Here is a 26,940-nt window from a genome sequence, read left to right as displayed (position 1 = left end):
TTCAGACTGGATATTCCTGAAGCACAACATTACAATCTGAAGACCACAATTCATCCAATTTTCATAACAGATCATTGAAGCACAAAAAACCAATACTAGCATCATCAATCTTTGAATCATTGAACCACTGAAACCCTGTCAACACCCAGTCATCAGAACACAGAGCAGACTACAGAACTCTGCAATAACAGTCAGACCCAACTGCAACCCCAAAAATTAAGCTTCAAAAGATATACGCTACTTCAATGAGACCAACCCGCGTATACACGCGCTTTTACCAAAGACAACCTGTGTACAGATCTAAAAAGAATTTTTCATAACTTGTAGCTGTACCAGACATCAGTCATACTCAGAACGTAACATTGCGTCAGTATGCAGATCTAAGAAATACGCATAATCAACCATATAACGATAGTTCATTTCAAACCATTTGATCCCGATCTATCCTTAGATCAACCGGTGTGATCTCTCCTTAGCTTAGATCAAGAAACCCAGAACCTGCATACTAGATCTCTTTCTTTATCAGATATTCAAGACTTTTTCAATGCTATTGCCTAATGATCTTCTTCTCCTTTTATAGTCTTAGGCCTTGCTCAATACCACGGGCCAAAACCATAGTAATCCAATACCAACAACTTCAAAACTAGGGATCAACACGTCTGTCGAGATATCTTGGTCAAAAACATAGGCTCAAGTACCGAGGACTAACTACCACAGACCAAAAGGAAGCTTCTCGACATGTACGCTCTTTTCTGTTCATGAAACTGCGTGTATACGCGACTTCGTATATAGCGAGCCTGCGTATCCGTGACTCAGTAAATAGCGTACCAGCGTGTATATGCAACTTGGGCTTAATGAACCTGCGTATATGAAATTTCTCTTCATTCTTGTAGTTTGGACTGAGATCTTTCATCAAAGAGAGTTTCCATCAAGGACAACACCTGTACCGTAGCGCCACACCTGTGCCAAAATTCCAACACCCGACTAGTAAGTCGGGGTGACTACGATTTTTTTTATTATAAATAATTAGCCCAACCTCCCAACCTCAACATTACCCAACTATCAAACTACCCAACCTAATGAAACCACTAGACTATGGTATAGTCGAGGTCATGATAGAATAAATGAATCATACAAAAAAAACACTCGACTATCCAACCTCCTGACTATATGATCAGCCCAATAAAATCCTTTATAGTCTGGATAGTAATCTTGAATTTTTCTCCAAATCAATTAAAAAAAAAATAGTTTACGATTTGGGCAACAACCTAAAGGATTGGACGAGGTATCTCTGATACATAAAATCCATTTACATCCTTTCCTTTTCTTGATAACAGATAATGATGATCACCAATTTCATATTACCATGTGACAGTACACCACGATGTCGCCAATACAATGGACAGGCGAGTGGCCGGGGTGTACTCGTATATTACTTCACGATGTCATGTTCCTTGCGATTCTTGACTTCCCGACCTAATGGCAGTTGGATCATCGTGGAGTTTGTAACTTGCACTCCCTTCACCCACCCAAACCCCAAATTTCAACACAGTCAGTTCAACATATCACCTGTATGTCCTTCCACCGCGCACATAACCCAACCTCCCAACCTCCAACTAAGTGGCTTTCGGCACCACTTTTCTTACGCTATTATGTAACTATTACTTCGCATCTGAACTCTTAGTTATCCACCTGGCTGCTTGGACCTTGTAGATAATCTGTGTCTGATGTCCAATCGTACAATAGGAGAATCTTGTTGCTCCAATAAGAACCTTTCCCACCTACGGGCCTCACTACAACAATATAAGCCTTATCCAATTCTTTCTATAAATTCAACATTTTTCCCCTTTGCTCCAGATTAAACACCCTTTCTTATTATTCAACAATTGATGCATCATGGATGTTTAGCTATGCACGATGCAAATCGTTCACTCAAGATTTCTACACTCTCCCCAAAGTCCAAGTTTTTATTGCATGAACTACCTCCAGCTAATCCTCTTGACTGTGTCCTGCTCTCAGGTATCCATTCTGCTTTCAGATCTAAATGATCACCTCGCCACTATGTCAAAGTCATACTAAGACGTTCCATGGCATTACCCCTTTTGAGCTTGGGTGATAGCTACATTGAGGAATTACTATCCTGTGACACTTGTTTTCCTTCGGGTAGGGAATTCCTCACATGGTGGCATAGGAGATCCTGCATCTCTTATCTGATAGAAACCTTGAGCCACCTTACCATGGGATCCCGCCTCACCTTCCACACACCAACTATTCTAGAATGCTCGCGAACTCTCTCAATAGCTCCTCGAGACTGCTAATGGGTAGCCAAAGCATTTGGCTATTGACAGGGGATTATGACCCTCATTGAAAAATTCCTTGTGGCGGGAATGAACGTTTGTGCACAACAAAGGCTAAATACTAAGGAGGTATTGTTGGGCTGCTAATTTGTCATTATTATTATCACTTTTTAACATCAATTTCATCCATTTCTACTATTCTTTTATCACATTATTTACCATAATTTATTATATAATTCCATTTCATAATTATTTATGCTCTTGTAGATAAGTAATATTTGTTCTCCTTATTTTTTAATAAATTGATGATTATTATCCATGATTTTGCCAATGATGGTTTATTGTTATAACATCACTCATGATTTTAGCCTCCAAGATCTCTTCCAAATTGAAAATTTGATCTTCAACTCATAATCAAATATTCCAACTCATAAATTCGCTGGGATGAAACATGACAGTTTTGCATCGGATGTTATGGGCAAACGAAGAAGAATATTAAAAAACCGAGACATGTGTTTTGTGCAAAACAAACCAAATTAGTTTCCCAAGGAGATTTTTTTTGAAATTCAATCTGGATTGAGAGAAACGAAAGGTTCTCCGAAGGACATATTTGTAGATTTCTATTGTGGCCTTTTTCCAAATTGTCCCAATTGCAGATTCGACTTGTTTCAGCTGAATCATGATGGAAAGATCTCTCAGATCTCATCTTTCTTATGGAGATTTTGTAATCAATCTAAATTGTATGGAGAATCATTTTGTGATCAATTTGTTGTAAATTTCCCTTTGTTTTTTGTATATTTAAAAGACACAAATTAGAGAGAAAGAGGAGATAACACATATAGGGAGTAGATCTGATATTGAAGGTTTTCCTTTGAGAATGTAACAACACACTTATGTATTTTCCTTTTGATTAATGCAATCTTGATATTCTGAGTATTATTTAGCCTTCGATCTTTTTTTCACAGCTCTAATCGAAGAGTTGGGCCCACTCTCTTGAATAAGTGTTGTTGGAACAACGGTGAGTGTATATTTATTGAGGTTGTGATTATTTATTTATCACTATAATGGTTCATTAAGTTTGTGTTGTTGTGAATCCTAATTTGCTATTACTCTGATTGTTGTTACTATTATTTATTACTGCTACACATTGTTATATTGTTGATTAAATGCTCAATGCTAGGTAGGGAAACTGTGGCTTGCATAGACTTTGCACGGTAGTCTTAAAATACCAAGACAAGCCTTGGATTTACAATTAATGTGGGGAAGGGTGAATTCTATAATTCATATATGAATGGAAACATTTTGGCACCATTGTTGGGGAGGGTACTGAAGGCACAAAAGTACAACATATATTGACCATAGGACCTATCTCTCGTCCTAGGGAGGGAAGTTTTCATCCTGCTCTAGGTCCTGAGCATCAGATTTACTTTGATTTTCTTTTGTTGTTTTCAATTTCCTGCTTTTTTGATTGTTCGTAGGAACCACTCTCTCATCTTGGGAAGGGAATTTTTCACCCTATTTTAGGTCCCGAGAATTATATTTATTTGGTTGTTTCAATTTCTTTCCTTTTTGATTGATTATAGGAGCCACTCTCTCATCCCGAGAAGGGAAGTTTCCACCTTGTTTCTGGTCCTCAGCGTAGATTTTATGGTTGGTTTGTTTCTCTCTCTTTTGTCTTCTTGATTTTAGGGGCCACTCTCTCATCCTAGGAAGGGAATTTTTCACCCCGTTCCAGGTCTTGAGCTTTGAATGATTCTCTACTCTAGATTGTATGAATAGAAAAACAAACAAAAGGGGCATAGGAAGACCCCCAAAACTCACGAGTCGAGGTCAAGGAAGAAAGCATCAACACAATTCAAAACCTAGTCGAAGAACTTCACGATATGAAAACTATGGGAAATCAAGACTATATTGAAGATTGGTTTCACTCTATCGTTTGCTTGTAACATCACTCCCTACTTCAACAATTCTTGGCACCATCCTTAACAGGGAAGTTGGTCTCTCATACCCTAGAATTTATTGACATGCATTTCTCAAATTCGGTTATATGCACACTTGAGGCCTTATTTCGAAAATGGTTCCGCTAGAAGTACTCTTATACGTAAGTATATTTTATTTTTCAAGCTAGAGTAGGTTACTGTAGAAAATAGAATAAATAAATACATAACTAAATAAATTTCTTTATATGTAGAAAGAGTTGTGTTTGATGAAATATGCTAAGTAAATCAATATTGGTGGTAGATATTTGAATTTATTTGTGTATGTAGATGTATTATATTGAAAATCATATTTCTACAAACACTCATCATCATTTCGAAAAAACAAAATTTCTTGATCATCATATTTTATGGCTTGTGGGCTCAATAAAACCACTGAAAACACAGTCGAAACAATCATGTTTTGAGGGACCAAATGGGCATATTTTCAAAACCCGTTTCTATCCTAAGTAGCCCTTTCTGTATAATTTCTAATCTAGTTTTGATCACTCAATTTGGATTTGAAATGAAAATGTTATGACCAAAAAATTGACAATATGTGCCACAGACAACTTAGGAACAAAGTTGGGACAATCAATTTTTGGAGGACTAAATGACTAGATTTTCGAAGCATGTTTCTATGGTATATTCCTCTATTAATATAGTTTACAATTCAATTTGAATTACTCGATTTTGATATTATATGAGAAAGTTATGGCTAAAATACTAATTGTCTATCGTAAATCAGCACCTTTAAAGCTCTATTTTTCCGGCCATTCCTTAGCACATTTGACCCATCAATTATTCATGCCTTCAAAAACTATTTCTATTGGATATTTTTACATGAATCTAATTTAATCTCCAATTTGAATATGTTCAATCCATCATCAAACAAAAAAAGTTAGGCCTTAAAATATCAATTGTTGGTCTAAGTTGGGAAATCTAAAATGGCTCTGTTATGCAGGTTATTCTAAGTAACTTTGACATATCGTATCATGAAGTTAAAAAAATAAAAATCTATTGGTGATATCTATTTGAATTAAATATTATTTGGTTTTGGATTCATTCAAATCGGATGAAAAACAAAGGAGTTATGATTTAAACACTGCTGGTTAATATGATGACCACTGCTCTCCTACAGGTGACAAATAATTTTTTGTTTATCCTTTTGTGGATTTATTTTATAGAGTAACTAATTGTTATTTTTTTCATATTTCTTGGATTAGGAGAACCCGATCACCTCTCTTCTTTCATGATTTCATGTTTTATTGTAGGTAGATGCTTGGTTTTTGTAGGTTTGAGGAGAATAAAGAGGTCAATTTATGAACAAGTGATTCTTGAAGATAATGATAATGAAATAATAGAATTTCATCCAAGCATCTATTAATAAATTTAGTATTATATGATTTTGATTCTTTCTAGGTGCCATGATCTAAAAAAAATTGGATCATAAGAGCTTGTTGCAAAATTGTTCCCGCTATTGGTCACCAACACAGAGGAAACAACATGAAGACTTTTCATCACATAATGGATTTATAACAAGAGAAACGGGGAATTTATTTCCATTTTAAGATCCAAGCCATTTCTGCCAAAACATTTTTCCATTCATTTACCATTGACAGATTGATGTTCCCTTATGAAAAAACATTGCTGCAACCAAAATCACAGTCGTTGTAACTTAATTTTTTTTTTTTTTAATAAAGTGTTGTTTCTTTTCTGATTTCTTTTATGTTTTTATGTTTCAGGTGTTGCTTACTTCAAATTCACATCTTTTGTTCTCAAAATAAAAGAAGGAGGTTCTCAAGTTTCATGATGTTCCTCCACATATATACTTTTGTTCCCCAGTCTTATTAGTATATGGTTTCCTCAGATCTAATATAAAAAACTATTATGGTGTTGTTACTTCATTAGTGTTGATACTTTGCTGATGTTGATACTTCACTAGTGTTGTTACTCCGCTGGTGCTGTTACTCCACCGATATTATTACTTCACCAGTGTTTACTCCGTTAGTGTTGTTACTTCGGTAGTGTTGTTACTCTACTGATGTTGTTACTTCACTAAGCCTCTGCTGGTGTTGTTACTCCACTGGTGTTGTTACTGTGCCACTGCTATTACTCCATTAATGTTGTTACTCTGCTAGTGTTGTTACTCCACTGGTGATATTACTCCACTAATGTTGTTACTCTGCCAGTGTTGTCACTTCACTAGTGTTCTTACTCCGCTAATATTACTTTGCTGATGTTGTTACTCCATTGATGTTGTTACTTCATCGATGTTGTTACTCTGTCGATGTTGTTACTCTGTCGGTGTTGTTACTCCACCAAGGTGATCCGGATTTAGACAGGAACGCAACAAATTACAGAGATAACCATAAATACAGAGATGAGATAACCATAAATACTGAGATGCAGCAGAAATAATACTTCATTTCATTACTGTAAAAATAATGACATGTGTTTACAAACAGAAATGGAAAGAAACCAGCTAGGGTGATGGTAGCTTATCTCTGAGAAGAGATGTGGCGGCTACATGCCTCTGAACTATTCTGAATTGTGTTACAATGAGGCTCGAAGGCCTATTTATTGTTGAGAAATAATGGAAAACCCTTCACATCCTGAAACCTAACCCTAGAAGATGAAACGCCAAATTGTGGGCCCCATTTGGGTAAATTGGTACATCAATTTCCTGGGGTCGTAAGTTTGGCATACGATCTCGGTTTGATGCGTACGATAGCTCGTTAGAAAGATCTATCCGAGTACTACCACTTTGGGAGGCAACATCAGTCCATGGACCCATGTTGCCCCAGATTTCCTAAAAAACATCGTTTATGGCCTCAAAACGGCTCCGGAAGTTCAGGACCCGAAAAACTGCTAAAAATAGTAAACTGTGCTACAATTTAGGAAACTGAAAAAGCTGAAAGAGACAGTTGTGGGGGTCCAAATGGGATAGGTGGGTGGCCATCAACATCCACCTGGATCATTCCTCCCCACTTAGGAAGCAATGGTCCCCATTGCGTTGAGTTCATCCCTGAGATGAGGAAGCTTTTGCTGATCTGGGTCTCTGGTGAGCTGTTCTACAATCTCTGATGTGTCCAGAAATGGTGGGTAGCATGGTCGACGACGATCCACATTGAACACTCGGTGCAAGCCAAGGAATGGAGGAATGTTGTGCTTCAAAGCATTGTTCCCCACAGCCTTGGTACTGCTATAAGGACCACGTTGGAGTGGTCTGAGCTTCTGATGGGTTCTGGTAAGGCGTTCTCTCTGCAGATGCAACCAGACTTTGTTGCCCGCCTGAAACTTGTGTGGTATCTCTGTGGGTGAGGAGAAGTTGTTCCTGTGTTCTATCATGACCGTATCCCTTTGCTACTGCTGCTGCATGGAGGAACCCTTCACGGGGGTCATGGATGTGATGGCAATCTTCCCCTTACTTTGGGAGTGAACCAGACAGATGAATTTCCTGGTCTGGGAGATGAGCTTGCTGCCTTTCTTAGCGGTGGGGCTACCTCCGATATCCTGTATAATGAATTATTCAAAGAAATAATGATAGCACGAGGCCTAGACTCATACACAGCATGTCGCCTCCACAAGTATGGCTGGCCTAATAATACATCACAAACATCTAGAGGTGTAACATCACACAATACCTTGTCTGTGAAGGGTTTGATGCTGTAGGGAAGGCGACACTGTTGGCGAACTTTCAGATCTCGTCCTTCGTGAAGCCACCCGATACTGTACGGTTGCGGGTGTGGTGTAGTCGGTAGGCCCAATCACTTCACGACCTTGGCTGAAATGAGGTTCTTTTGGCTCTCACTGTCGACAATGAATTGCAGCGGTGAACCCTTCACCCACATCTGTGAGTGGAAAAGACGCTCCCCCTCTTCTGGATCTGTAGGTTCATTCTTCTGGATCTTGGCAGTGGCAACAGTGGCGCTGGGATCCGCATCAATGATCTGCTTCCCTTTGCCATTCCCCTTGTCAGGTTCTGGCTCAGGGTCAGAACAGGCATCTGATTCGGAAGCCTTCAACTCGGCCACCAGCGACTGCTTGGTCCGACACTCACTTGTGTTATGAGTGGGACTCTTGTGGAACTCACACCACTTTCCTGTGTCCTTCTTTAGCTTCATGGTGTTGTTCTTTTCTTGCGGCTTCGACGGGTTGTCTTGGGTCACCTTGCCTTGGCTTTGTCCTTTGGGCTTCAAATTTGCAGATCCAAAGTCTCGCTTCTTCTGTTTGAACTTTTGCTCAATTTTGACAACGTATCGGTATGCTGTGCCGAGTGAGGAGATGTTCAAGAACACCATCTCTTCCTGGATGTATCTATGTAGGCACCTGTGGTATTTGAGTACCAGATGCAACTCAGAATCTTTGATACCCAACTGTGTGCGAAGGGTATGAAAAATGTTTGTGAACTCCGGCACATCTTGGTCTCGTCCTTGCCGCAGTGTGGTCCATTTGAAGTATTTGTCCTCATAGCTTCCGACAGGGTAGTACTGCTCCTTGATGGCATCCCGGAAGTCATTCCGAGTGGGTGCGGCTGAAAATAGTGAGCCTGTACTTTCATCCTTCTGCTCGCAGTAGGTTTCCCACCAATCCTTGATGTGGGGGGCTGCTTTGAGAAGAGGGAAAATAATCTTTTCCCGACTGGAAAAATCATGAACAGAAGAATAACCCTCTAGCACATTTAACCATTTATCTACAGCATCTGTGTCTATTTGACCCTCGAAGATGGGGATTTTAAAATTAACTTCTACCTTAAACGGTGTGGCATTTCCAGAGTCGCTGTTGGAAGCCGATGCGTCGCCTCTGGGTAGCCGCTGAAGGATCTGCGCAAAGCTATCCATCATCGCGTTCCTTTGCCGCTCGAGCACTTCTTCGAGCAAGATTTTGATAGGATCTCCTGCCCCCTCGTCCTTCTTCTCATCTACCATGGGAGGCCATCGGGATTTGCGAGGCTGGTCTTGCAAAGGTTCGACCAGTTCAAGCCCTAACTCCTTATATCCCGACCTCGTTGGGGACATGCAAAGAAAAACAGAGAAAAAAAGCAGACCGCTCTGGTACCACTGATCCGGACTTAAACAGGAACGCAACAAATTACAGAGATAACCATAAATATTGAGATGCAACGGAAATAATACTTCATTTCATTACTGTAAAAATACTGACATGTGTTTACAAACAGAAATGGAAAGAAACCAGCTAGGACGATGGTAGCTTATCTCTGAGAAGAGATGTGGCGGCTACATGCCTCTGAACTGTGTTACAATGAGGCTCGAAGGCCTATTTATTGTTGAGAAACAATGGAAAACCCTTCACATCCCGAAACCTAACCCTAGAAGATGAAACGCCAAATTGTGGGCCCCGTTTGGGTAAATTGGTACATCAATTTCTCGGGGTCGTAACTTTGGCATACGATCTCCGTTTGACGCGTACGATAGCTCGTTAGAAAGATCTATCCGAGTACTACCACTTTGGGAGGCAACATCAATCCATGGACCCATGTTGCCCCAGATTTCCCAAAAAACGTCGTTTAGGGCCTCAAAATGACTCCGGAAGTTCAGGACCCGAAAAACTGCTAAAAATAGTAAACTGTGCTACAATTTAGGAAACTGAAAAAGCTGAAAGAGATAGTTTTGGGGGTCTAAATGGGATAGGTGGGTGGCCACCAACATCCACCTGGATCACAAGGTAAGTTGTCAGGTACGTCCCTGACCGACTCCATGGATTTGATTGGTATTTCACTTATGACATGACCAACCATGACCGAGGACGATCATACCTCAGTTGGGGGGAGGTGTTGCATTTAATAGCAAAGGTATCGTATTTAATAGAAACTATGTCATGTCATCATTGTTATTAAATCTCACGTAAACTAGCACATCTCATGATTCTTACCACCATAATTTGTAACCCCCACCATACCTTGGACACTTATCCATGAACATTGGAACTTGAATAATGTACGATGACATTAACTTGGTGAATGGGAAATAATTTTAATTGTCTAGGTCCTATTTGACATAATGATTGGGTATTTAATTTATCTTTGTTTATCTATAAACATAATCTTATATTTAAGGAATAATTATGCAAAGATGATTTCATCATGCCACCTTTCAACTTTCCTAATTTGTCAAGTCCCTGATCTTGTAAAATTTATGATGATGACCACAAAATTGTACTTAAATCTTTCTGTCACTATCTAATGAACTATTCCTCAAACCCAAATCTTAACAAAGCAAAATATATTTATCAACAACCATTTGAAGGTTATTAGTTTTTGAGAAGAAAAATTACCCGAGTTGAAAATAGTTACGTCAAATCTTTTTATGCCATCCCTAGCTCTTAAGGAGTCGGCGTGCCACCCCATCTATTAAGGAATCTTTTGTTGATTAACAATAACCATAGTTGAATTTTAAACATAAATAGTCAACTGAGGATAGGAGGTCTCATCACAAGCCGACCTACCATGATCATAGGTCCTAATAGAGTGACATTACCACTATTGGTCACCACGCTAGGGTAATGGTCTTTGGTCATAAAATTGAAGGACAAGAGGTCTCATCACGAGCCAACTTGTTCGCTTTTATTAGCTCCCATGAATGGCATTGTTATGAATTGGCTACAAAGCAAGAAAAATGATCTTCAGTAGACATCTAAGTAAATTGAAATGATTTTGTAACTATGTACTTATTTCTAATAGATGGGACATTGGCATCTTAATGGGTTAAAATGGCATCACTGTCGAGGCCATGGATTCCTACCAGTAGCGATGGCCATGCCTATGGTATAGAAGTTAATTCAATACTATGATCTACTTGGTTAACTCGTTTTCTCAAAACTAACTACTGATAAATCCCATTGTTGCATATATAAAGTTTGTTAGAACTCATGGCTCATGGGGTAATATTTAATCAGTTCTTAGATGATGGTTGTTATGGTTTATATCTATTATTGAGTTATAAATATTTACTTTACATGTTAGGGATGACACTTTTAGGATATTTGGTGTTTGACATTTTTTATCATCTAATATATCATTCCTTTACTCTACAAGTTTCATATCTTTAACCAAAGATAGTTGCTTTACCCAATCAATCTCCATTTATTCATAGCTTAACAACATTACTATTATTTTGGGCTAGGAAAAAGAGGCCTAATTTTGATTTTGATATATATAATGAGGTAATTGAGGTGATGAATTATGGATTGAGGATACTCTTGAGATGTCTTATAGAAATCTTGATGATGGGGAAACTAATCAGTTTGGGGGAAGGAAATCTTGCTACACTTTACGATTGCTTTCTTTCGGCTTGCATGGCTTCCACCTTCCGCATCACTTTTAGCATCAGCTCAACCTACATTAGCTTCAAGAAATATAAATCCATACATGCCATTCCACCTTTTTACGGAGGTAAAAATTGAGGTCCAATAGGAGAATGTCTTTACCACTTTCCATTTTTCAAAAATAGAAAAGCCTTCAGTTTCGGGGAGTGCTACATTCATTAACTTATTCATCATGACCATGCAATTAATATTCTTTATCATCTATCAATCTCCTTATTCATTCTAAAAACATCTCGTATTTCATGTTGTTATACACCAAGCAAAGATTTCAACAACGATTGTAGCAACCACCTCAATTTGTTTTCTAGTGTAGCATGAGGGCATGCTAATTCTCTAGTTTGGGGGAAGAGTTGCTATGCATGATGGATGCTTTCTCATTTCTTCCTCATTTAAGGTATACAATTTCATTTTTTTTACAGTGCATAAATTGATTTGTGTATATCTTTGTGATTTTTGGACAACAAAGAGGTATCATTAACCCATATTTTTTTAAGCTAAACCAATTGGTAAATTCCAAAAATCATGCACTGTTACCTACAACCATTTTGTTGATATATTGAAATCTGTTCATTGGATTGCTTTGATTTTTGGTGTGGAGAAGTATTAAGGTAATAGGAACAAACATGTCAAATTTCAAGCAAAACTGATTTACAATTTTTGAGAAATAAAACATCATTACATACAACCATTTCATTTATATCTCGAGATTTGTGCATCAGATAAATTTGATTTTCGGATTGGAGAAGCATTGATATAGTAGAATTTTTCTTACAAAATTTCAGCAAAAGATGGTTTGTAATTTTTGAGAAAATGGTGAATGAAGTATGTTTTTACTTGTATCATACTTTGCTACAACTTCATATGATTGAAAGTAAATATGAAAATTGTTACAGCTTCACCAACATTGCTAGAATTGAACAACTATTGTCTTAGAGAAGAATTTGGGGAAGAAGCCATTTATTCCATCAATATCATGAGTTGGGGTGAGCATTTTGATTATTGTATTACAACTTGGTTAATACAAAGGCATTGGGTTACATGAGGACATGCAACATGTTCAGTTTGGGGGAGATGTTGGGATACTAATTTATCATTATTATTATCACTTCTTAAATTCCATTTCTACTATTCTTTTATCACATTATTTACAATAATTTAATATATACTTCAATTTCATAATTATTTATGCTCTTGTGGATAAGTAATATTTGTTTTTTTTTTTTTAATAAATTGATGATTATTATGCATGATTTTTCCAATGATGGTTTATTGATGAATTTGTTATAACATCACTCACTATTCTAGCCTCCAAGATTTTTTCCAGATTGCAAATTTGATCTTCAACTCATAATCAAATATTCCAACTCATAAATTCGCTATAAAACGTGTCAGTTTTTCATCAGATGTTACAGACAAACTAAGAAGAATATAAAAAATCCGAGACATGGGTTTTGTGCAGAACGGACCAAATTAGTTTTCTAATGTGCATTTTTCCGAAATTTGATATGGATTAAGTAAAAAGAAAGGTTCTTCAAAGGACATATCCACAGATTTTCTGTTGTGTCCATTTTCCAAATTGTCCCAATTGCAATAACCAGATTCGACTTGTTTCAGCTGAATCATGATGGAAATATCTCTCAGATCTCATCTTTCTTATGGATATTTTGTAATCAATCTAAATTGTATGGGAAATAATTTTGTAATTAGTTTTTTGTAAATTTCTCTTTGTTGTTTGTATATTTAAAATACACAAATTAGAGAGAAAGGGGAGATAACACATATAGGGAGCAGATTAGATATTGAATGTTTTCCTTTGAGAATGTAACAACATAATTCTGTATTTTCCTTTTTATTAATGCAATCTTGATCTTATGAGTATTATCTAGCCTTCGATATTTTTGTCACAACCCTGATCAGAGAGTTGGGCCCACTCTCTTGATCAGATGTTGTTGGATCAGTGGTGTGTGTAGATTTATTTCTGTTGTGATTATTTCTTTATCACTATAATGGTTCATTAAGTTTGTGTTGTTGTGAATCCTAATTTGTTGTTACTATGATTGTTGTTACTATTATTTCTTGTTGTTACACATTGTTATATTGTTGATTAAATGCTCAATGCTGAGTAGGGATACTGTGGCCTGCATAGACTTTGCATGGTAGCCTTGAAATAACAAGACAAGCCTCAGATTGACAATTAATGTGGGGAAGGGTGAATTCTATAATTCATATCTGAACACCAAGAGGTACCATAACAAGACATGATCGACCCATAAACATTCTCTTAACCTTTCACATATTGTTTACCTATTAGAACAATACTTTGTAAACAAATATCCTGATGTACACACTGACTGACTCTGTTGAACATAGTGTATCTATTATAAATTTGTACATTAATAAAAAGGATCTTAGAACCTAATTATTCTAACTGATCATGTTTTGCAATTGGAATAGATCATTGAGATCCTTAACTTTAGTTATTGAATTATTTATGATACCATTAAGCATTTAGGCAACACTATTATGGGCCTCTTCTCCACTTTGAGCTTCAAACACTCTATAATTACTATTGTTTACTACATTAACTTATTTACGTTTTCATACATGCATAGGACACATGTACCCATGCATAATAATAACCACAATCAATAGAGAAATCAAGAAAATATCCCTTCATAGTTGCATCACAGATATATACAAAACAACACATATTATAGTTGTTGTTTATCTATATCTATTACAACAACAATGCAACATAACTCATTAATTGCAAATATTAATCATAGTATCTTATCTTTTTTGTCTGCAGTGAAACTGAATCTGACCCTCTACCCATGTCCTATTTTCCAAATGCCTCTCTTTCTTTTGGAGCAAGCTTCTTGTCCAGCCATTACTGCTGCATCCTTGCTGTTGCAATCCCTTCATAAATTATGTCCTCTTTTGCTCCTTGTATTATCTCAAACAAGCATAGGTTTGAATACTTTCCTCATATAATTTAATTTCTGGAAACATCCCCTTTACTTCATGGACCAGTTAGTGTTTAATGCCTATTCTCAAGTTCAGATCTCTTCTTTGCACAATAGATTGCATCATCCCTATCAGTATTTCTTTATTCATAGCTCTAGATTCCATGTCCTCAGACTTAGTCCCTTTTTTTATTATTCCAAATATTACAACATATGTGCATTCTTTTTACAATGCAGCTCATAGCAAAACCTTGGGTGGGACTGTCACATAGATAATAAAATTCCTGAAAACAAATAATCAATACAACACCTTTTCTATTGTTTATTCTTGTTCACTGATCTTATGTAAACTAGAGAAAATGTCAAAGTGCTCCAAGTGTTTACTAATTTGTTATAAGAAATAAAAATTATATTAAAATAATAACTATAACCAAGCAAAGCAGTCCATGTTTTTGCTTATTTAAATAAAATAAATAAAGACACAAATGTCATTTTCGAAAAGGCTAGGTAAAAGTAATTTTTGTAAAAAAACTTGTTTTCCCATCCCATGTAAAAAATACCAATACAAATAGGTTAAGCTTAAAAAAAATGATATTATAAAAAGTTGGTGTTTTTCTTGAATTAAGAATAATCTATAAAATTAGATGAAATTAAAACTAGCTTTGAATCAGTTTGAACTGCTTAGGCTTATTTTATCTTTGTTTTTAGGAATTAGTTAGGCCTAAACTCCCCTTGTGTGTATGAGCTTGAGCTATAACTTCATCTTCATCTTCACACATAAAATTTTAACTAAATAAACTAAAAACTATATGCACAAAATTCATGTGTACAAATAAGAATTGATTGTATTTTGTTTTTTAATTTGTATTCTCTATTTTATTAAATTTTCTTTTTTTATTTTATTTTTTAATCTTTATTTTCTATTGATTTTATAAAAGAAATTTTGTGAGCCTCAGTTATGTGAGCTTGAGCTATAATTTTATCTTCATCTTCACACATAAAAATTTAACTAAATAAACTAAAAACTTTATCCACAAAATTCATGTGTACACATAAGAATGGATTATATTTTCTTTTTTAATTTGTATTTTCTATTTTATTTGTTTTTTTTTATAATCTTTTATTATATAATTAATTATATTTTTGCTTTAATCTTTATTTTCTATTGATTTTATAAATTAAAATTTGTGAGCCCTATGGAGTAGGCGAGTTGGTAATCACAATGCGGTTAAATTCATTAGAAAGGCAAGCTCTGTATTGAAGGTCACGAGTTCAAATCCCCTGACTAGCCCAGAGCTATGGAGGGGCGGGCGCAGTTCCCAGGGGTTATAGTGGTAGCAGTCAGAATCAACCCCATGTTACCAGTGGTAAGTCAGAATCCCCATGTTACGCGAGTTGCGAGGCTACTCCAGTTGTCGATTCCTCTGTAATAAAATAAATAAATAAATAAAATAAATAGAATAAAATTTGTGAGCCTGAGTTATGTTTAGTGTTAAGGGTATTATAAAATACATTAAAGTTCGTTTTTAAATTGGTAATTTTATTTAAAATTTGATAAATAATTTTGATTTCTTTAATTTAAATTAATGAATTTTTTATATTCATTAATTTTATATATATATATATATATATATATATATATATATATATATATATATTACAAATATTTAGTATAATGAATTATTAATAATATTTTATTATAAATTATTTATAATATTTTAAACTTTTAAATTTACATTGTTCTAAATTTTAATTAAAAAATTATATGTTTAAAGCACCTTCTTTTGGCTTCGACTGGTTTCTTTTGATGTTTGAATTTCTTCTCATGTGCGAATTCAAATGTAATATTTAAAATTTTGGATACTTCTATATAATTAAGATATATGATTTTCTAAAATTTATTTGATTTTCTAAAATTTAATAATAATTAAATTTAGTTGTATTTTGTTAATATCTTTAATAAAAGTGGCTTTGAGTTGTTTCTTTTGATGTTTGAATTTCTTCAATGTATGAATTTAAATGTAATATTTTAAATTTTGGATATGTATATATAAAATTGAGATATATGATTTTTTACAATTGAATAATAATTAAATTTATTTGTATTCTGTTAATATCTATAATAAAAGTTTAGAATCATAATGTATTTTCTTTTTAAATTTTACTTATCACGGTGAGAAGATATCTTTCTTAAAAGGACAATATTCTTTACCTAAACATATATATATTATTATGGATTTTTACCCAATGTAAAATATATATGTGATAAATTAATACATATGTTACAATTGCATTTGATGATAATTGTATGAGATTGAAAGTTAAGAGAGAGATTTGGAAATCATAAATTAAATTTATCATAAATTAATACTTCTATATAATATTAATTTATAAATTTTATTTCTAAAAACACACTTATCTTAATAGTTGTGTAATTTGGATGGGTGTTTTATCATAACTCTAAAAGGTATGAACATTTAAACTTTATCTCTAAAGCTGAGAGAATCTCTCTTTCATAAATAAATTGACGAGGCTATGAAGTAATAGAATAAAGATAAAATTTTAGTTTTTAGTTTTTAAATTTATTATGTTTATTGTTTTTCCTCTTAATGCAGTGCTTTCAATTTTTTTTATAGTAAAAATGTATTGTATTATAAGATTTGATTGTCCAATAAAACATTAAGAAATTCGTACAACTTTATACTTATTACAAGTTTATAATTTTCTTTGCCTTCCATACTAAGACGTTGCTCTAAAACATTTTGAATTCTTTCTCAAAAAGGTCGAGTTATCTTGCATTATATTTCGTTATGTATTATTTTTTTCCAATTTTCATTAGAGTTCTATATTGTTTATTTTTTAAGATTATGTTAAAGGAAACTCTAACACATTGTCTAGCAATATGATGATATTTATCACATTAAGGATTATGATTCTTTTTACAAAGGCTCTATTGAATTGCAATAGCTTTAATGTGAAGTTATGATACAAGTAGTTAATGTAGCAAGTTGAAATTCCTTTTTGTTTATCTTTTAAGATTATACTAAAGGAAATTCTAATACATTGTTTAGCAATATGATGATATTTATCACATTAAGAATTATGATTCTTTTTATAAAAGCTCTATTGAATTGCAATAGTTTTAATGTGAAGTTTTGGTACCAGTATTTAATGGAGTAAGTTGAAATTCCTTACAAATTTTCCAGGAAAAGGTTAATTTCTGTTTTTATAAAAAAAATAAGTATTTTTTATCGTTATAATTATATAGGTTGGTTGTTTTAATAAAATTTATATTTAAAATTGAGAATAAGGATCTATGATTTAAATTAGATTTCTCACTTGATTATTTAAAATATAAATATTATATTTTTGAAATTTTATTAATTGCTTAGTTTTATGAAATAGTATAGTGAATTATATTAATTCTAACAATATATAAAAATAAGTAATTTAGTTAGAATTTAGTCACTATTTAAATTTTTACAAATTATAGCGTTACATAAACTATTAACATAATCATATTTATGCAAAAATGAATTTCAAAATGAATCTTAAGAGCTTCCTCATATGTGAAAGTCAAGTGAAAATCCTCCTTTCACCAAAGAGGGTAGGGTTAGATATATCACTTAAGGTTAAGGTTTGTATATTTGTTATTCTTGCATTCAATTTTTTCTAAGAAATAATATTTTCATTGTTGTTTATATAGAAAATATAATTCTCTAGATAATCAAAAGGACACCATTTATCTATTTTATTACTATTATTATCATAAAATGTTGGGGTTACTAGTGTGCTAACGAGGCCTTGATGTACATGCACGTTATCCTATATTTTTCAATTGTTTAGGATGACTACTATTTATAACATGTATACTTTTAGTAGGTGACTTATTTATAGTAGGTCTATTTTTAGCAAGTGCTTCCATCTAAAATGACACATGACAATGATCAAGAAATGACATGGCATCATAGTGTGCTAGCATGGATTTATCCATTGGCCTTGTCGATTAGCCTTATCTATTAGACGTATAGATCATTTTAATCCTTATCCTCCTCGTAGACAATTGCGTTGGGTAGCTAGTTTTATTCTTAGAGACTAATTCCATTTTTGAAGTTTAGAGTTACACATGCATTTCCCCTCACATTCACAATAACGTGAGAGAATATGATGGGTTTCAAATTCTAGGAATAAGTGCAACTTTGAGGAGGGATTGGACCATAATTTCTAGTAGTGAAAGTGCACTTCACTCGCCTTGTGATTCTTACATAGTCTTCACTCCATTTTGGGATACTTAACCATATTTAACTCTCTAACTCCATTTTTGGCTAGCTAAATCCATTCTTAGGCTAGTTAATTGGAACTATGGAGAGGGGGATGGGGGATGTTATTTTTCTTAAATGTGCATGCACTACGAACCAACAACTAATGCACATTGTTCCTATCTTTACTACACAAACACACACACAGAGATGTGTGTGTGTGTGTGTGTGTGTGTGTGTGTGTGTATGCACACATACACACACACACACTCTGTTGATTTGGGGTAGCATCGGATGTGCTCTAGCCACGTAAATTGGTGGAGAGGCTAAGGCACATGTGATCTCCAATACTCAGAAGGGGTTTGGGAAAATTATAAATAGTTTGGGAGATATTAAAATATTTAATATTTTTAATGGAGTCCCTAAGTCTAAACTTAGGGAAAATAAAATATTAATGTGAATTAATATAAAACTGTGTTAGAATGGTCCAAAAGGCATGAATCAAGCCAGATCTAATCTTAGTCGTTGATTAGGGACTTAATATCGGCCGTTGATTTGTCAACGAAAAAAGTATAAGAGGAGACTCGAGGGTCACTTGGAGAACACAACAAGAGATCAAGATTTTGACTTTCTAGGGCTGGGTTTGCTGATAAAGTTGAGAGAGTGTTCAGATTGAAGCTGAGGGGCAGTGAATATAGAAGCAGAGAGGCATAGACAGCACCGAGAGGATTAGTGCAGTAGCCGAAGAAAGGGATACAGAACCATCCAGGGGTTCACACAGAGCCAGCTAGGGCTCACGCAGAGGAAACTAGAAGCTGCGCAGTGCCTTAGAGGGCTAATGTAGGTGATGCAGAGGGATAGAGGGCTAACACAGTGCCTCTAGAGGCTGACGCAGGCCAAACCAAAGTGACGCTAGGCAAATGCTGGGCCAGAAAGGGCTGACGTTGTCCTTAGAGGTTGACGTTGGGGTTTCGTGGGGTAGATTGGAGCTGTGAAGCTGCCAGAGTGATTATTTAGGGTTTTAGCTGGAACATCTGTCTCCGAAGGAGAGGTACTACCGCCGAGATTATTCTCTATTGGATGAGCTAGTTTTGGCACCTAGATTGTATTCAGAAACTACATAATAATAAAACCCTCAGATAGCTGCACTGTTTTTCCCGCATTGGGTTTTTCCGAGGACATTGGTCCAAAAACAATGGTGTCACTTGTGTGGTTTTTTATGTTTCCTTCAGTTGAAATCTGTAAGTTGTTGAGCATGTACTTGTATTTATTTCCAGTATTTACATGTTAAATAACTTGTTAATTAACAGAACAAGTAGGTAGGAATAAATCAAAAAAAGTACATGAAGGGTTTCCAACAGGTTAGAATTAGAAATTCCAACATGGTATTAGATCGTGGTTGAAAATCATAGGAGAAATGAGGACATCAGCCAAGCAGAGTAGCAACAGCAAAAAACAATTGTCCTAAGTGACAGAAGTTGTTCCTAGCAAAGAAGCAGCAAGGAAGGGGTGACGTAGTGCCTATGTCATCAAGTTCCAGCCAAAAAGAGGCAACGCAGGCTGAGGGAGGTAAAGACATGCTCACACAGAGGCCAGGAGGGCTGACGCAGTTGGCTGAGGAAGCTTATTTGTTGGTGCCGGGATGGCACAGAGCCTAGGAGCTCTAACCTTCAATTTGTTAGGGTTTAGGAGGCTGTGGGTAAGTTGCAAAGTGGAGCTAGTGGGGCACTATAGTCAGAACAACACGTAACAGGGCAAGTCCAAGGAGGAGGGAGTTGATATCAAGGATTTCTAGCCAAGAAATTAGGATTAGTAAGGATCAGAGTGGGGGCATCTCAACATTGGCAGATGGGTTTCTAGGAGGGAAATCAAGGCTCTGAGGAAGTCACACCAAGAACTTCCAGGAGGGAAGTAGAGGAGTAGCGACATGGCAGTGAACGGGGTAAGAGACCAGGAAAGACTGGACGGAGCCTCAAAATTCGTAGTCTAGAAGGTCAGAATCCTATCTTTTCTAGACAAGAATCGTGTCAAGCACTTCTCCTTGAGGATGATATCTATCTTAGTTGACCCAAATGATAACGAAAATTATGAGGAGGCAGGGCGAGGGCTAAGAGCATCATCCTTGATGGCGTTAAGGACCATGTAGTGCCACATATTGCCGAAAAGGACACGACAAAATGAGATGTGGGAGGCCCTAGAGAAATTGTACCAGCATACTTCTGTGCAGAGAAGGATGTTACTATAAAATCAACTATGATCATACCAGATGTAGAAGGGAGAATAGATCGAAGCCTTCCTTGGTCAATTGAAGGAGATCTAGGATCAGCTGACTTCCATAGGGGCCACACTGGATCAAGAATTGATGGTGAGAAGAACCTTCAACGTAGTCTCAGAAGACTGGGAGGTGTTTGTCTAGAGCATACTAGGCAAGGAGACCTTTCCAGATTGGGAGGAAATGTGGGCTGATCTTTGCCAAGAAGAGATCAGAAGGCTAAGAAATGTGGGAAGCAACATCAAGGGGATCAAAATCAAGAAGGAGGAGGAGGTGGATGTTGCCCTAGCATCTGAGGGAAAGCAAGAGAAACAGAAGTAGAAGGACCTCTCTAAGGTCAAATGCTTCCACTATGGGGAGCTAGGTCATTATGCAACCTAGTGTCCAAGGAAGAAGAGCAAGGGAGAGGCCTCCGAGACCAAGGCTGCGCCAGCAAGGGCAAAGAAGGAAGTGGAGATAGAAGATGACTGTGCCATGTGTGCACACACACCACTTGAGCAGAAGTGGGGAGACATCGAGTTGTAGTCAGACAGACTATAGGCGATGACGGGCAGGATCCTCGAGGTATCCAGCATCTTGGATTAGACGTTGCTATAGGAGCGTCGAAGAGGAGTAGCAGTACTGGCGGATGTCTATAGAGACGGATGCAGATGGAGCGATAGAGGGAGCTATAGTGCAGGATTCCCAAGACAACGTGAGGTAGCAGTGCGAGAGGCATAGGAGTGTTGCACCAATGCAAGATGGCATATAGAGGTGTGCAATCGCGTGAGATGCATGGAGTTGTTGCAGGGGGTAGAGGTCAGAGAGGGAGTACTTGGCAGCAACAGAGGGAGTTTCAGAATGGAGGGTGTCTCTAGCCTGATACAGATGTCAGAGTTGGGAGATCAGTTACTTACTTCTTAGTAACTGAGTTGCAGTACAACAGTTAGTAGTGGCAGTGCTATGGGAAACACGATGCAACATGATAAGAGGGGTTGCAATGTAGATGTAGCAATGCCAGTGGCACGGCCATGTGCAGCAGCACAAGATGCAGTAGTGCAGAGGATGTTGGGAAGCAGACCTAGCATTGGTACATGGACTGATGCCAGATGATTAGGGTGATACTGAGCGAGGAGTATTATTAGAGAACAATCCTCGCTAAAAGGGAGTGTTGATTTGGGGAGCATCAGATGTGCTATAGCCACGAAAATTGGTGGAGAGGCTAAGGCACATGAGATCTATAATACCTAGAAAGGGTTTGGGCATATTATAAATAGTTAGGGAGATATTAAAATAATTAATATTTTTAATGGAGTCCCTTAGTCTAAACTTAGGGAAAATAAAATATTAATGTGAATTAATATAAAACTGTGTTAGAATGGTCCAAAAGTCATGGATCAAGCCAAATCTAATCTTAGTTGTTGATTAGGGACTTAATCTCGGCCGTTGATTTGTCAACGAGAAATGTATAAGAGGAGGCTTGAGGGTCACTTGGAGAACACACCAAGAGATCAAGTTTTTGACTTTCTGGGGCCAGGTTTGCTAAGAAAGTTGAGAGAGTGATCAGAGTTTTAGCTGAGGGGCAGTGAATACAGAAGTGGAGAGGCAGTGAATGCAGAAGCAGAGAGGCAGACATAACACTAGGAGGATCAGCGTAGTAGCTAGAGAGAGGGGCAAAAAACCAACTAGGGGTTCAGAGAGAGCTAACCAGGGCTCACACAGAGCCAGCCAGCAGTTGCGCAGTGCCTTATAGGGCTAGTGTGGGTGATGCAAAGGGCCAGAGGGCTGACGTAGTGCCTCCGGAGGCTGATGCAAGCAAAGCTAGAGTGACACTAGGCAAACTTTGGTCCAGAAAGGGTTGACACTATCCCTAGAGGCTGACGCCAGGGTTTCGTGGGATAGATTGGATTTGTGAAGCTACTGGAGTGATTATCTGAGGCTTCAGTTGGAAGATCTGTCTCCAAAGGAGAGGTACTACTGTCAAGATCATTCTTTGTTGGGTAAGCCAGTTTTGGCACCTATTTTGTATTTAGAAACTGCATAATAATAAAACCCTCAGATAGCTGCACCAGTTTTCCTACATTGGGTTTTTTCGGGGACATTGGTCCAAAAAAATGGTGTCACTTGTGTGCTTTTTTCTGTTTCCTTCATTTGATGATCTATAATGTGTTGAGCATGTACTCGTATTTATTTCAAGTATTTATGTGGTAAATAACTTGTTAATTAACATAGCAAGTAGGTAGGAATAAATCAGAAAAGTACATGAAGGGTTTCTAATGTGTTAGACTTAGAAATTCCAACACACACACACACATGCACGCACACACACACACACATATATGGAATTAAATGAAATACAATAAATTACGTTATTCTGTTGGCCTCATAATTCAAGCTGATATTGTTGTCTGTTTGGTATAAAGTGTGATGGTTTTTCTTCTTTCTACTTAGTCTCAAGCTTATAGTTGCTAGTGTTGCTTCTTTTTCACAACTAGATTATTGTGTGCTTGTGATTGAAATCTAACATGGTGTTAGAGAACATGAGGAGCTTGTAAGAAGAAATACATATATTTCATTACAGTTTATATGGAAATAAATAATACAATGAAAATGGAATAACCCATATTAGTGATCCTCACTCCATTCAATTAGTTTGAATGGAAGTGAAAATTTCTACTATTATTGAGAAGAAACATAATTTATTAGTTACTATGGGTATAAGACTAAAGTCTAATTCAATTATAGAGAAGGAAAAAGATTTCAACATGATTGATGAAGCTTAATGGTTGTTATGCTTGTCCACATTTCTAGATTTACTCTTCCATGAAGAATATTATTCATCACCTAGATATTTCTAGACCAAATTGGAGGCTTTGTTCAGGAACAAGGATGAACTAAGGGACACTAGTTGGAGAATGAGCTCATATTTTTAATCCCAGGAATTTTTTACACCCTACAATACTTCTTATCCAACTTCAATAATTTGGTTAAATAGGTCAAGACATGTGATATTGATAAGAAAGAGGATAAATTAATATTTTCTATTATTTCTAACCCAAGAATTGTGTATTCTATCTTTATTTCTTCTTTTCATACTGGAATGATATCAATGGGTAAGGGATCGAATATACCTTCTTTTAGTGACTTCATTGAATCATTCATATAGTAGCAAAATATGCTCATTCAAATGGATCGTCTCGAGTATTTTATGCTCATCCACTTGTTGTATAGAAAAACGGGGATAAATCAGAAGGAAAGATAGGTGTTGATCAAAAGAAGGGAGTAAGAAATAAAACCATTGAGTATTTGGACTCCAAAGTAGGACAGTGAAAGAAGGAGAGAAAAAATTACAACTACTTTAACAAAGTATTTCATCTAGATAGTTCATGCCTGATGAAGACCATCTATATCGTGGCACAAGCTCTTTAGCAACATAGTATTTCATATTTCTCACTAAAAGAAACCAAGAAGAAGTATGGAGATAAGCCACTGAATGATAAATGTAATAACCATGTTTTGATTTCTCTTTCCTCTTCATTTAATACTTTTATTTTAGGTTTTGGAGCCTCTTATCATATGGACACTTCAAAAAATACTTTTTCTTCTTCAGAACCTTGCACTATTCCTCCTATTTTAAGGGAAACTAACATTTGTTTGAATGCATTTGGTCAATGTAGAGTGGATCTTGATTATGGAAGCTTCCAAAATGTATTCCATATTACAAAGTTATACATGAATATAGTCTTTGATCTATCAAATCATTCATTCAAGGATAGTAAAATGGGTATAATTCACTTTAGATTCAATGGATATATTCAAGAAGTTCGATGATTGGAAAGATGTTGTTGGGGAGGATGGTTTCCATTGTAGGTTGTATACCTTTCCTCATTTCATTGATAAAAGTGATTGTGTTATGTTTATCAAACATGTAAATGAGAAAAATCGAGAAAGAAGTGTCAAAATGGATGAAGGTATCTTACATGCATTTTGATAAGAACCTACAACATTTTCTCTACCACTTCAAGTTAATGATTCTTTATACTCTTCGGATCATACCTTTTATTGGATTTTATGTTTTGATTTAGATGTTCATGAGCATGATATTGAAGATCCATATCTAATAACATAAAAATATATTCCCAATAGAATACTTTGGATACTTTTCAAAAATTGTACTATATCTCTTTATTCTTATCACCTTAATCAAAAATATCGAATGTAGAAACTAGTTTCCCTTAGAATTTGGGGATGGCTTCTTGTAACAAAGATGAAGAATGCAGGCTCTTTCAGGGGATTTCATTGCCTGAGGCATGAAAAATTACAACATTTTTTATAGCCATGGGCTTCAAAGTAATTATAGGTGACCTTAAAAATGGGACGAATCCTAAGGACCCTTTCCTCAACTAAATATATAGCCATATAAGGATTATTCTCTCTTGATTCTTTGACTATCAATATTTTCATGTTTTAAGGAATAACAATTTACAGGTAGATGGAATAGAAAATAAAACAATTGGATTAATAGGTGGATCATTATTAATCAATGATAAAGTTTCAAATTCCCCCATCCCATGAATTCCCCCCTTGTTGCAAAATGTTATTTTGGTGAGTAGTTGGCATGACAAGGAGAATTACAAGTAAACAATATAGGCTTTAGGGGAGTGGAGATCACTACCATCGAGATGGCCCCCATGCAACTATATTATTATTTGTCACTCCTCTGGTATTAGAATAATTTGCACATGGAGAGGTTGGTTATGGTTTATCATGGGGGAGACAGAGGTATCATTGATGTTATTTGAATGAACATAGGTGGGAGATTTGATTTTCTCTCTGATAGATGAATTTGTAGCCTCTAATCATCCTTTGGCATGAATCGATCACACCCCAAATGAGAAATTTCATGCTTAAATTTCTAGATGTGATATGTGAGTACTAAGTTAGATTGGGGAGAGGGAGTTTGGGCAACCCAAGAGAACTCCAAATTGCAAAACTAATCATGGGATCTATTAGGTCATGTTGTTATCAATTTTATTTTGCTAGGTAAGATGGTATTTATTTATTGATTACTTACGTCTTTGCATCTCTATTCTTTCAATTGGGTGTCGAACATCCCCAATTGGTAGTTGCATGAAGGAATTTTGGTGTATTTCCCTAGTGTCTTTGTTGACACCCATATGAATCTTTGGTCTATCGACGACAATTTTATTTCGCTTTCCATAGATTTATTTGGGAAGAGGACGACATTATATGGGTTATTTCAGTATGAATGGCTAGTGAATTCCCTTTATGAGCATATTTAGGTTATATTCAAGTGTTGGCCTCCGAAGGTTGGAGTTTCTATTTTGAATTAGGCTATTTGGATCCTGGATATGGTAATTTCCTTCCATGTGTTTACAGTTGCAACTTGGGAGATTGAGTTTACCTTCACCACCCTTTTTCTCTTATTTTCTAGATTCTTCTCTTTTTCCTTAAGTTTGGGTGGTGGCATGTTTAATTATTTAGGATCCTAGTGTTGGTTTGTCGAGGATGGGAGTTTCACAATCCCAATGATTTTCATTTTATGGGAAAAGGGGTTTGTCTCTTTTTTTATATTTAGTCTCATTAGAGGGTGTGGGGATGCAACATCCTCTCTACTGGTATTAAGGACAAGAATTTAATGTGGAGTGTTATTTATGATTGGGATATAAGGTGTGGTCCTAGAGTATAATTTCTAGATTTTCTTATTGGTTAGTTAGTACCCTTTCTCTTCTTCCTTTGGCTGCATGGTGAAATCATACCTTGGAAAATGTCCTCCACTAGAGTGGGCAGAGGTAATAAAGTAAATGTAGAAAAACTTAATGT

This window comes from Pinus tabuliformis, chromosome 7 (assembly GCF_031772625.1).
Source record: "Pinus tabuliformis cultivar Carrire ecotype Pingquan chromosome 7, CPIR1, whole genome shotgun sequence".
Lineage (NCBI taxonomy): Eukaryota > Viridiplantae > Streptophyta > Pinopsida > Pinales > Pinaceae > Pinus > Pinus tabuliformis.
The sequence above is the reverse complement of the archived record's forward strand: the minus strand, read 5'-3'. Positions refer to the sequence as shown.